Source organism: Bos grunniens, chromosome 28 (assembly GCF_055505025.1).
Source record: "Bos grunniens cultivar Pamir isolate PY7600 chromosome 28, Bosgru_T2T1.0, whole genome shotgun sequence".
NCBI lineage: Eukaryota > Metazoa > Chordata > Mammalia > Artiodactyla > Bovidae > Bos > Bos grunniens.
In genome coordinates this window covers 37,207,776-37,217,858 of record NC_141192.1, presented here as the reverse complement: position 1 = coordinate 37,217,858, position 10,083 = coordinate 37,207,776, and the positions used below count along the sequence as shown (strand labels likewise).

Sequence of the window (10,083 nt, the reverse complement as noted above, 5' to 3'; positions counted from 1 at the left end):
ATGTCCAACAAGCTGCTTTACAAAGCCACTGACTTCAGCCTGGCTGCCTGGGGACGCAAAGCCCTGGACCTCGCAGAGAATGAGATGCCAGGCCTGATGCGCATGCAGGAGATGTACTCCGCCTCCAAGTCACTGAAGGGCGCCATGTTGCTATCTGCCTGCACGTTACCATGGAGACAGCTGTCCTCAGTGAGACCCACATCGGCCTGGGTGGTGAGGTGCAGTGGTCCAGCTGCAATATCTTCTCTGCCCAGGACCACGCAACAGCTGCCATTGCCAAGGCTGGCATTCCATGCCCAGAAGAGTGACACGGATGAGGAGTAATTGTGGTGCATCCAGCAGACACTGTGCTTCAGGGATGTGCCCTTCAACATGATGCTGGGCAATGGTGCTAACCTCACCAACAGCATCTGCACCGAGTACCCGCAGCTCCAGTCTGACATCTGAGGCATCTCTGAAGAGACCACAGTGTGGGTCCACAACCTGTATAAAAGGATGATCAATGGATCCTGAAGGTGCCTGCTGTCAGTGTCAACGACTCCTGACATGATGAATGCGGGCAAGATGGCGGTGGTAGTGGGCTGTGGCAACAAGGGCAATGGCTGTGCCCAGGCCCTAAGGGATTTTGGGGCCCGATTCATCATAGGAGAGATGAACTCCATCAATGCGCTTTAGGCTGCCATGGAGGGGTGTGAGGTGACCATCATGGATGAGACCCATCAGGAGGGCAGCATTTTGTCACCACCATTGGCTGTACCAAGCTCATCCGTCAACCCACGCTTTGAACAGATGAAAGATGATGTCACTGTGTGTAAATCAGATGTTTTAACGTGGAAATTGATATCAAGTGCCTGAATGACAGTACTGTGGAGAAGGCAAACATCAAGCCCCAGGTGGACTGTACTTGTTGAATAATGGGCACTGATCATAGGGCTGGCCAAGGGCCAGCTGGTCCACCGGGGCTGCACCATGGGCCACCCCAGCTTCGTGATGAGCGACTCCTTCACCAACCAGGTGCTGGCGAAGACTGAGCTGTAGACTCACCCAGGTAAGCACCCTGTGGAGGTCTACTTCCTGCCCAAGAACCTGGACAAAGCAGTGGCTGAAGCCCCCTGGGCAAGCTGAATGTGAAGCTGACCAAGCTGACTGAGAAGCAGGCCCGTACCTGGGCGTGTCCCATGATGGCCCCTTCCAGCCTGACCACTAAGAACCAAGCCTGCCCTTTGCCTGCCAGTTGCTGTCCTTACCTGGGTCCCACCTCTCCTGCAAGCGTGCTCAGTCTCTCAGTCCCATCTGACTCTTTGAGACCCCATGGACTGTAGCCTTCCAGACTCCTCTCTCCATAGGATTTTCCAGGCAAGAATACTGGAGTGGGTGGCCATTTCCTCTTCCAAGGGATCTTCCTGACCCAGGGATGGAACCCACATCTCTGGCATCTCCTGCATTGGCAGGTGGAGTCTTTACCACTGAGCCACCTGGGAAGCCCCCCACCTCTCTTCCCCAAGAGCAAAAACACCACCACCTTTGAAATTGGTTTGATAATGTCCCCCGTCGACTCCCTGGGGCTAGTCACTCAGTCTTTGGCCTCTGCTTCATTCCTCATGCTGTCCCAAGTGTGGGGGTGGGAATTGAAAAGTCCTCCCTCAAGCCCTGGTCATGATGGAGGTACATAGGAGTTACCCACAGGGAAAGAGCCTTGAGCTCAGGGGTTTTTGAACTGCTCACTCAGTCAGTCCTTCCTGAGGCTGGAAGTTGGCAGTGGTAGGCACAAAGCCCATGCACTTTACCATCCAGGCCCTCACTTGGCCTGTGGACTTTATACCCATGTTCTTGATGACAAGTTCATTGGTTCCTCAGCCCATGATAAGGAAGAAGGGGATTTGTCAAAGGGTGGGGAGGAACTGTTGGAGTTTGAGGCTCCTGAGAGCCTAGCTTAGTGCTTGGCATTCTCTTCAACCTCAGAGCAAAGAGACTGGTACTTTTAGTCCCTATTTTACAGGGGTTGGAATACACTGTTAAGCCAGAAGAGGACAAGAAAAGTGACAGCCAGAGGTTCAGAGGAGCCAGAGACACTTAAAAGCACATTGTAACTTGATAATTCCCTTCACAACTCTGGGTCAAAAAGAGATTCATGTGGTTTATAATGATAAAATTGAGCAAGAAAGTGGGTTAATAAAAATTTTGGTGCCTAAAAAAAAAAAAGACTTCCTGGTGGTTCAGTAGTTGAAGTCCACTTGCCAATGTGGGGATGAGTTCCATCCCTGCTTCTGGAAGATTCCACATGCTGTGGGGCAGCTGGGCAACTAAGCACGTGCTCCGCAACAAGAGAAGCCACCACAACAAGAAGCCCAAGCACTGCAACCAGAGAGTGGTTCCTGCTTGCTGCAACTAGAGAAAGCCCAGGCACAGCAACAAAGACCCAAGGCAGCCAAAAAATTAAAAAAAATTTTTTTTTCTTTTTTAATTAAACAAAAGCTCCATACACTTTTCTGGGAAAAAGATGAGAATAACACGTACTCTACAAGGCACTCTAAGTACCCCTCACCCAATACCTGTTAGGATTGGAATCCCAGTGGGATTCTTATTTTTTGTGACAATTGTCTTAGACACCCACAGAGGCAGGATGAGCCATCATACTAAACTGCATTCCAGGGGTTCTCCCAGCCCCCAAGAATGAAACAGGTCATTTATGCCTCTCCTTTCTTCCATGACTTTCCATCATGCTGTACAATAAAATCAACTGGCTATTTCTTAGAAAATACTACCTATTTTCACTAGTCTGAAGTTGCCACCAGGTTATAAAACCATCAGAAGACCCAGAGAAAATAGAGATTACTTTGCAATTACTTGAGAGAATCTTTCTGCCCAGTTTTCAGGTTCTGCCTTAAAAAAAAAGTCTGAAAATCTAATACTCCTCATCTATGGGGCTTTTCTCAGACATCCCTAAGTTTGTCATACAACTAAATTTGAGTGATTCTTCACTGTACAAAATAATTTAACAAAGAAGTAAATGCCTTCACTATAGTTTTTAATTGCCATTGGTAACAGTTTTTTTAAAATGACTCCAACATTTTTTGATAGACTTTATTTTTAGAGTTGTTTTAAGTTTACAGCAAAACTGAGCAGAAAATACCCCTTAACTTACACCCCTGCCCTGTACAAGGACAGGCTCCCTTTCTGTCAACATCCCCCAACACAGAGGTACCTGTGTTACAATCAATGAATCAATACAGACATATTATTATTGCCCAAAATCCATAGTTTATATTAGGGTTTATTCTTTGTGTTCTACATATAGAATGTAGTTTTGATAAGTGTATATTGACATCCTTAGGGTATCATACAGAAGTGTTCCGGGGCTTCCCTGGTGGCTCAGTGGTAAAGAATCTGCCTGCGATGCAGGTGACTCAGGTTCAATACCTGGGTCAGGAGGATCCCCTGGAGGAGGGCATGGCAATCCACCCCAGTATTCTTGCCTGGAGAATCCCATGGATAGAGGAGCCTGGTGAGCTACAGTCCATAGGGACTCAGAGAGTTGGACACAGCTGAAGTAACTGAGCACACACACACAGAAGAGTCCCATTGCTCTTAAAATTCCCTGTGCTCCACCTATTCATCCCTCTCTCCCAAGTGAAATAATTTTTTAGTAAACTTACTATCCTGAGGTTTATATACAAAATGGAAAACATTATTTCAGCTGGAATTAATGCTAACCACATCGATTAAAGCAAAAATAAAACATCAACTTCATTAACCTGAAATGATTTCACCCTGTCTGTATTATGTGTATTTAAGAGGAAAAAGGATGCATAGTTTTGTCCAGTTATCTTATCAAACATTAATTGATTATGAACTAAATCTTCTGACCAAAATGATGACCCAGGAAGGGGGGATTTTAAATCTTGCAGCAAACCAGGTACCTAGAGCTAAATCAAAGACAAGAAAGCTGTCAGCCATGCTGTCAAGTTTAGGGAAGAAAATTCAGACACAGGATAGCTTTGGGAGAGCAGCCTACAGCTCAGACTTCCCACATCATCCTCTGCCCTCAACTGTGAAGTGACTAGTGCTTCAGACCTGAATTAGCTTGGGACTCTCAGCATCTCAGCCTGCTGTACAAGGTACTTACGCCTGCATTTCCACCTGCATGTCCCCATTTGCATCTCTGTAAAACCAGAATTCTGATTTATAATCCTTTGTGTAGCAACTGAAAAATCTCTTGACTTTCATACAATTCATCGTCATTTTAAATAGAAACCTCCAGATGTGTCTTTGTATGTTAATTTCTATGATGTAGAGGAGTAAAGTAGTCACCTTCCTGGCATTAGAGCTAAGGAAAGTGTGGACATACTTAGCAGAAATGTTACAGAGGAGCTGAAGCATCAAATGAATGATTGGGCCAGGTGATCCTTTAGAGGTTTGCAATCCTGACTTTGGTGATTTCACCAAAAAAACAGAGAGCTATGCCAAGCCTTTTATCAACCAACAAAAAGTCTTCTTCTAACATATTTTAAGCATTCTAGAATGATCCCTTCCCATTTTCAGTATGACCATCTGTATCAACAACTCAGTAAATGACCCATTATCTCATGTTCCTACCTTTAATCACTTGAACTGGAAAGTAGCTAGAAATTGAAAATTAACTGAATGGGGCAGTCAGCAGCTGTATTTGACCAATTTTTGAAATGGAATAGACTACCTATAATCAAGCTCAGGAAACAAGAATGTAGGCTACTCTGAGAAAAAAAAAAAAAAAATAGAAAAACTTTGTGACTCAAAGATCCAAACTAAAAAATAGCTGGTGTTTAGATGAAGGGAGCTAATTATTGTGGGGTTATTTTAGTAGAGTTGATTATTAAGGAAACACTTTAAAACAACCAGAGAGGCATATCCAGGAAGAACAATTTGGGAGGAAGGTCACCAGACTGTCTTGGAATGTTACTGTAACATTCCTCCCAGTGTTGACGGCAACAGCATTAGCAACATGTATACTTTTCAAATTTTAAAGATAATCTTCTTGGGGCTTCCCTGGTGGTCCAGTGGTTAAGACTTCACTTTCCAAGAGCAAGGGGGTGCCATGTATGTTCAATCCCTAATCGGGAAGCTAAGATCACACATGCTTCTCCAGCAAAAAAACTAAAACATAAAACAGAAGCAATGCTGTAACAAATTCAATAAAGACTTTAAAAATGGCCTACATCAAAAAAAATCTTAAAAAAAAAACAAAGATAATCTGGTCATCCCAAAGTGAGTATGTCAGCCATCACTATCATTATGTATAAGTACATTAACCAAAAGTTTTACTTCTTTTGTAAAAAGTGTATAGAAGCCAAAGGATAGTCATGTCTCCAGCCACATCTACCCAGCCTGCATCTGCCGTTCTTCCTTGCCCACCCCTCCCCTTACACACTAGCCCTATTCCTTTTGTCAGTGTAAAAGCATTGCTCTAACAATTCTCTCTTCTCTTTCCTGTGTATCAACCTGCCACTCTATAGACTTATTCATCAATGTATAAAGACATGTTGTCAGGGACTACCTTGGTCATCCAGCAGTTAAGATTCCATGCTTCCACTGCAGAGGGCAAGGGTTTGATCCCTGGCCAGGCAACTAAGACCCCACATGCTGAGAGGTACAGTTAAAAAAAAAAAATCCAAAACAAAGTATCATAATTGCACCATCCTTTTTTTTTTTAACACCCATCCTTTAAGAACCGTTTCTTTACCCTGTTTCTGCCAGGCCTTTCTTTTTACAGAACACTCCATGAACTAATTCTCTATATTCGCCTGTGTCCAATTCTGCTCATCCTGTTCCCTCATCGACCCAAACCCATTGAGTTCTTGTCCTCACTCTTCCACCAACTGCTCTTATCAGAGCTCGCCGCAGGCCTCTAGATTGCTGTATCCAGAAGTCACGTCTCAGTTCTCATTTCCGTGACCTAAAGCAGCGTTTGGCTCAGTTGATCACTCTCCCCTAGAAACACGTTCTTCACTTCCAGAATACCACACTGCTGGTTTTTGTCCCCTGTCTCCTTTGCTGGTTCTTCCTCATCTCTGTGACCTCTGAGTACACTCTTTTATTTATTTTCACTTCCTTGGAGGTTTCCTCCAGTCACTTTATTTTTTAATAAATTTATTTTTAAAATTTTTTAAAAATATGTATTTATTTATTTGGCTGTTCTGGGTCTTAATCACAGCATGCAGGATCATTCATCTTCTGTGCAACACAGAATCTTGAACCTTCAGAACCTTGCGGAAACTTGACTGGCTTCTCAGTCGTGTCTGACTCTTTAGTCATATATAGAACACCAACTCCCAGCTCCCTGGTTAGACTTTTTAAAATTAATTAAGTAACTTTATTTATTTATTTAGCTGCACCGGGTCTTAATAGCAGCACGTAGGATCTTTATTAGCGGCATGCAGGAGCTAGTTCCCTGATCAGGAATTGGACCTGGACCCTTTACATTGGGAGCAAGGAATCTTAGCCACCACCAGGGAAGTCTCTCCTCTAGTCACTTTAAATGCCATCATATGACAATGACTCCCAAATTTCAATCTCCAGCCCAGACCTCTGCATTCAGCTCCAGACTCACATTCTCCTGCCTACTCGGCACATTTGCTTTGATGCCTGACAAGCATCCCTGCTCTAGGATGCTCCTCTTGCCATCGTCCTTATCTCAGTAAATGGCGACTCCTTTCTTCCTGTTACTCAGGCCAAAATCCTCGGTGCTATATTGTCTTCCCTTACTCTCTCACCCCAATCTGATCCAACAAGTAAATCTTACTGGCTCTCTCTTCAAAATACATCCAGAATTCAATCACTTGGTACCATTTCCACTACTACCACTCAAGTTCAAGTCACCATCATTTCTCATATGGAATACTGCAATATCTTCCTCAGCTCTTCCTACTTCTTTCCTTGCTCCTCTTTAAAAAAAAATTATTTATTTGACTCTTCTGGATCTTAGCTGCAGCACATGGGTTCTTTTTTTTTTTTTTTTTTTTTTGCATTTGGGATCATTAGTTGGCAATCAAACTCTTAGTTGAGGCATGTGGAATCTAGGTCGCTGACCAGGGATTGAACTCATGCCCCCTGCATTCAGAGTGTGCAGTCTTAGCCACTGGGCCACCAGGGAAGTCCCTCCTTGCCCCTCTTTAATTTTTAGTTCAACAAAACAACAGTAGCACTCATGATAAAGCATACATCAATCATGTCATTTCTCCTTATAACCGTTAGTGGCTCTGTTTTCACTTCTCATAAAAGCCCAAGTTTTCACAGTGACTTATGAGGCCCTGTGTAATCTCCCCCATTTTTCTCTAACTTTACCTCTATTTATTTTCTCCTTAGCTCATTCATCTTCAGCCAGATTTGTCTCCTTGCTATTCTTAAGACATAGTAAGCAAGCTTCCACCAAGGGCCTTTGCACTTACTCTTCTCTGCCTGGCATAGTCCCCTCCAAATATTTACATAGCTCACTCCTTCACCTTCTCCAGGTCTACACTCAAAATACAACTCCTTGGTGAACTTTTTATATCAAGAATTGTAATCCCCCTTTTCCTGGTGTTTCTCTCCTTCCTCTGTTTTATTTTCTCCTTAACATTACTTTAAAATAGTATTTTACTTATCTTGCTTCTTTCCTTTCTTTTCAGATAGAATATAAGTTCCATAGGAGTAGGAATATTTGTTTAATTTGTCCTCTGTTATATCTTCTACAGCCAGATTAGTCACTCAATAACCATTTGTTGAATGAATGAATAACAGTTTAAACTTGTGGTCAAATACTTTCTAATCCAGGATGCAGTTAGAAATCCTACAATTCTCAGTTAACAAAAGTAACCTTGTGAGCAGTTAGGGTAATATTGATACAATTGCCCTGGCTAAGGATAAGATCATGTTTTCTGTTTTGTTGTTGTTCAGTCACTAGCCAAGTAGTGTCTCTGCGACCACAGGGACCCCATGGACTGCAGCACTCCTGGCTTCCCTGTCCTTCACAACTCCTGGAGTTTGCTCAGATTCATGTTCATTGACATCCTCTGTCATCCCTTTCTTCTCCTACACTCAATCTTCCCCAACATCAGGGTCTTTTCCAATGAGTCAGTTCTTTGGTGGCCAATGTATTGGAACTTCAGTTTCAGCATCAGTCCTTCCATTGAATATTCAGGGTTGATTTCCTTTAGGATTGACTGGTTTGATCTCCCTGCTGTCTAAGGGACTCTCAAGAGTCTTCTCCAGCAACACTATTTGAAAGTTACCAATTCTTCAGCGCTCAGCCTTCTTTATGGTCCAACTCTCACATCCATACATGACTACTGGAAAAGCTATAGCTTTGACTATATGGCACTTAAGTCACAGAGACATGAGTTTGTTGGCAAATGCTTTTTCATACGCTGTTTTAGGCTTGTCATAGCTAGTTTGTCTAGGTTTCTCTTTAGTGTAACTCAATCAGTGTACCAAGACAAATAGTGAAAGTAACCCATGAATGATTTTTCTGGTTCTCTAGGTACCAGAAGATATTGAGGGAAAGTTCTCTATACTATTGCTGGTTCAGACTCAAGAGGCAAAATGTAGAATCACAGTATCAGTAACCCAAAGTTGTATAATTTGTTATCCAACAAATGATTAGTGACTCCCTACTGTACTTCTTTGGGTTTTCTCAGAGTAGGTATTCATCTGGTGGACATACAGATACGTGAAGGCAGAAAAATAACAGTTGCAAAGGAAGCAAAGGGAGTTTTGCCACTCCTTAGTTAAAGTTCAGTCTGATTTCTCAAAGGCAGTGAGTGTTTTATGGTAAGATTGGGGCAAGCATTTTTACTTTGAGCACCACAAAAGAGGTTAAATAAGAAAGAGAGTGGGATTTTCAAAAAAGAAGAGACAACTTTAAGATCAATGAAAATAAGGAAGGATCATGCTTGGCTTGATCATTGCTGAATCCCCATTCATCCTATTAAGCCTGGGAAAGGACTGTGTTAATGTCTGCTGTTACTGTTATAAACAGGATTCAACAAAACTCTTCAACACTGTTGACATGGATGGGGGGAAAGAGTTATAAGAGAGAAAGGATAACCAAGTTCCTCAATAAAAACATTAAGTGGCACAGATATTTTAGTTTTTCTGACTTTATAGAACTAAAACATGTTGTGTTGGTAGCAACTGACAACACCTAGGAGGATTTGACATTAGTAGGAATCATTGCAACAGAATAAATAAATAGCTGAAGAGTAACTGTATTATATAAGCCCCAGTATATTTCAACAGTCCTTAAATAGGCTTGTCAAATATCTGTCTCTTATGTCCATTGAGTCTATCTCCAGAGATGGCTAGGGTGTCAATCCCTCTGAATTCTTTCAAGCTGTGTTTGTAGTCTGGGATAGAATTTTCATTTGATTCTTATATGCATGCTTTTCACAATAAACAAACATCCGAAACAAAAGATCAAATATCATTAGTGATTCTCCTTGGCTTAATTTTCCTCTCATGTTTGGCACATCAACAGAAATATCAACACAGAAATTCCCTGGTGGTCCAGTGGTTAAGACTCACTGCTTCCACTACTGTGGCCTGGGTGGCGTGCGTTCAATCCCTGGTAGGGGAACTAAGATACTGCAAGTCATATGGCATGGCAAAAAACAAAACAAACAAACAAAAAACAGTAACCAAAAACAACCTACTGTGGTTTTACTTTATGGAGGACAGGAGCTCCTCCCAGGAATGGGCAATGTAAATGCTTCTCCACTACATCTTTCTCTCAAACCTTCTTTTTTGGCTTATAAAGAGGTTTACCAGAAATTCAGTCATAATCAGTGGAGTAATTATACCAGTACTTGGGACAGCAAGATCGAACTAGTTAATCCGAAAGGAAATCAACCCTGAATACTCTCTGGAAGAACTGATGCTGAAAGTCCAGTACTCTGGCCAACTGATGTGAAGAGCAGACTCATTGGGAAAAGACCCTGATGCTGGGAAAGATTGAAGGCAGGAGAAGGGAGTGACAGAGGATGAGATGGTTGGATGGCATCACTGATTCAATAGATATGAGTTTGAGCAAACTCTGGGAGATAGTGAGGGACATGGAAGCCTGGGGTGCTG

The 10,083-nt window shown here is 42.6% G+C and overlaps 1 pseudogene; it reads left to right on the top strand.

Moving 5' to 3' along the window:
- LOC147343142 (adenosylhomocysteinase-like) lies at positions 1-1,207 on the top strand (annotated as a pseudogene).
- The last annotated feature ends 8,876 nt before the right edge of the window (positions 1,208-10,083 follow it).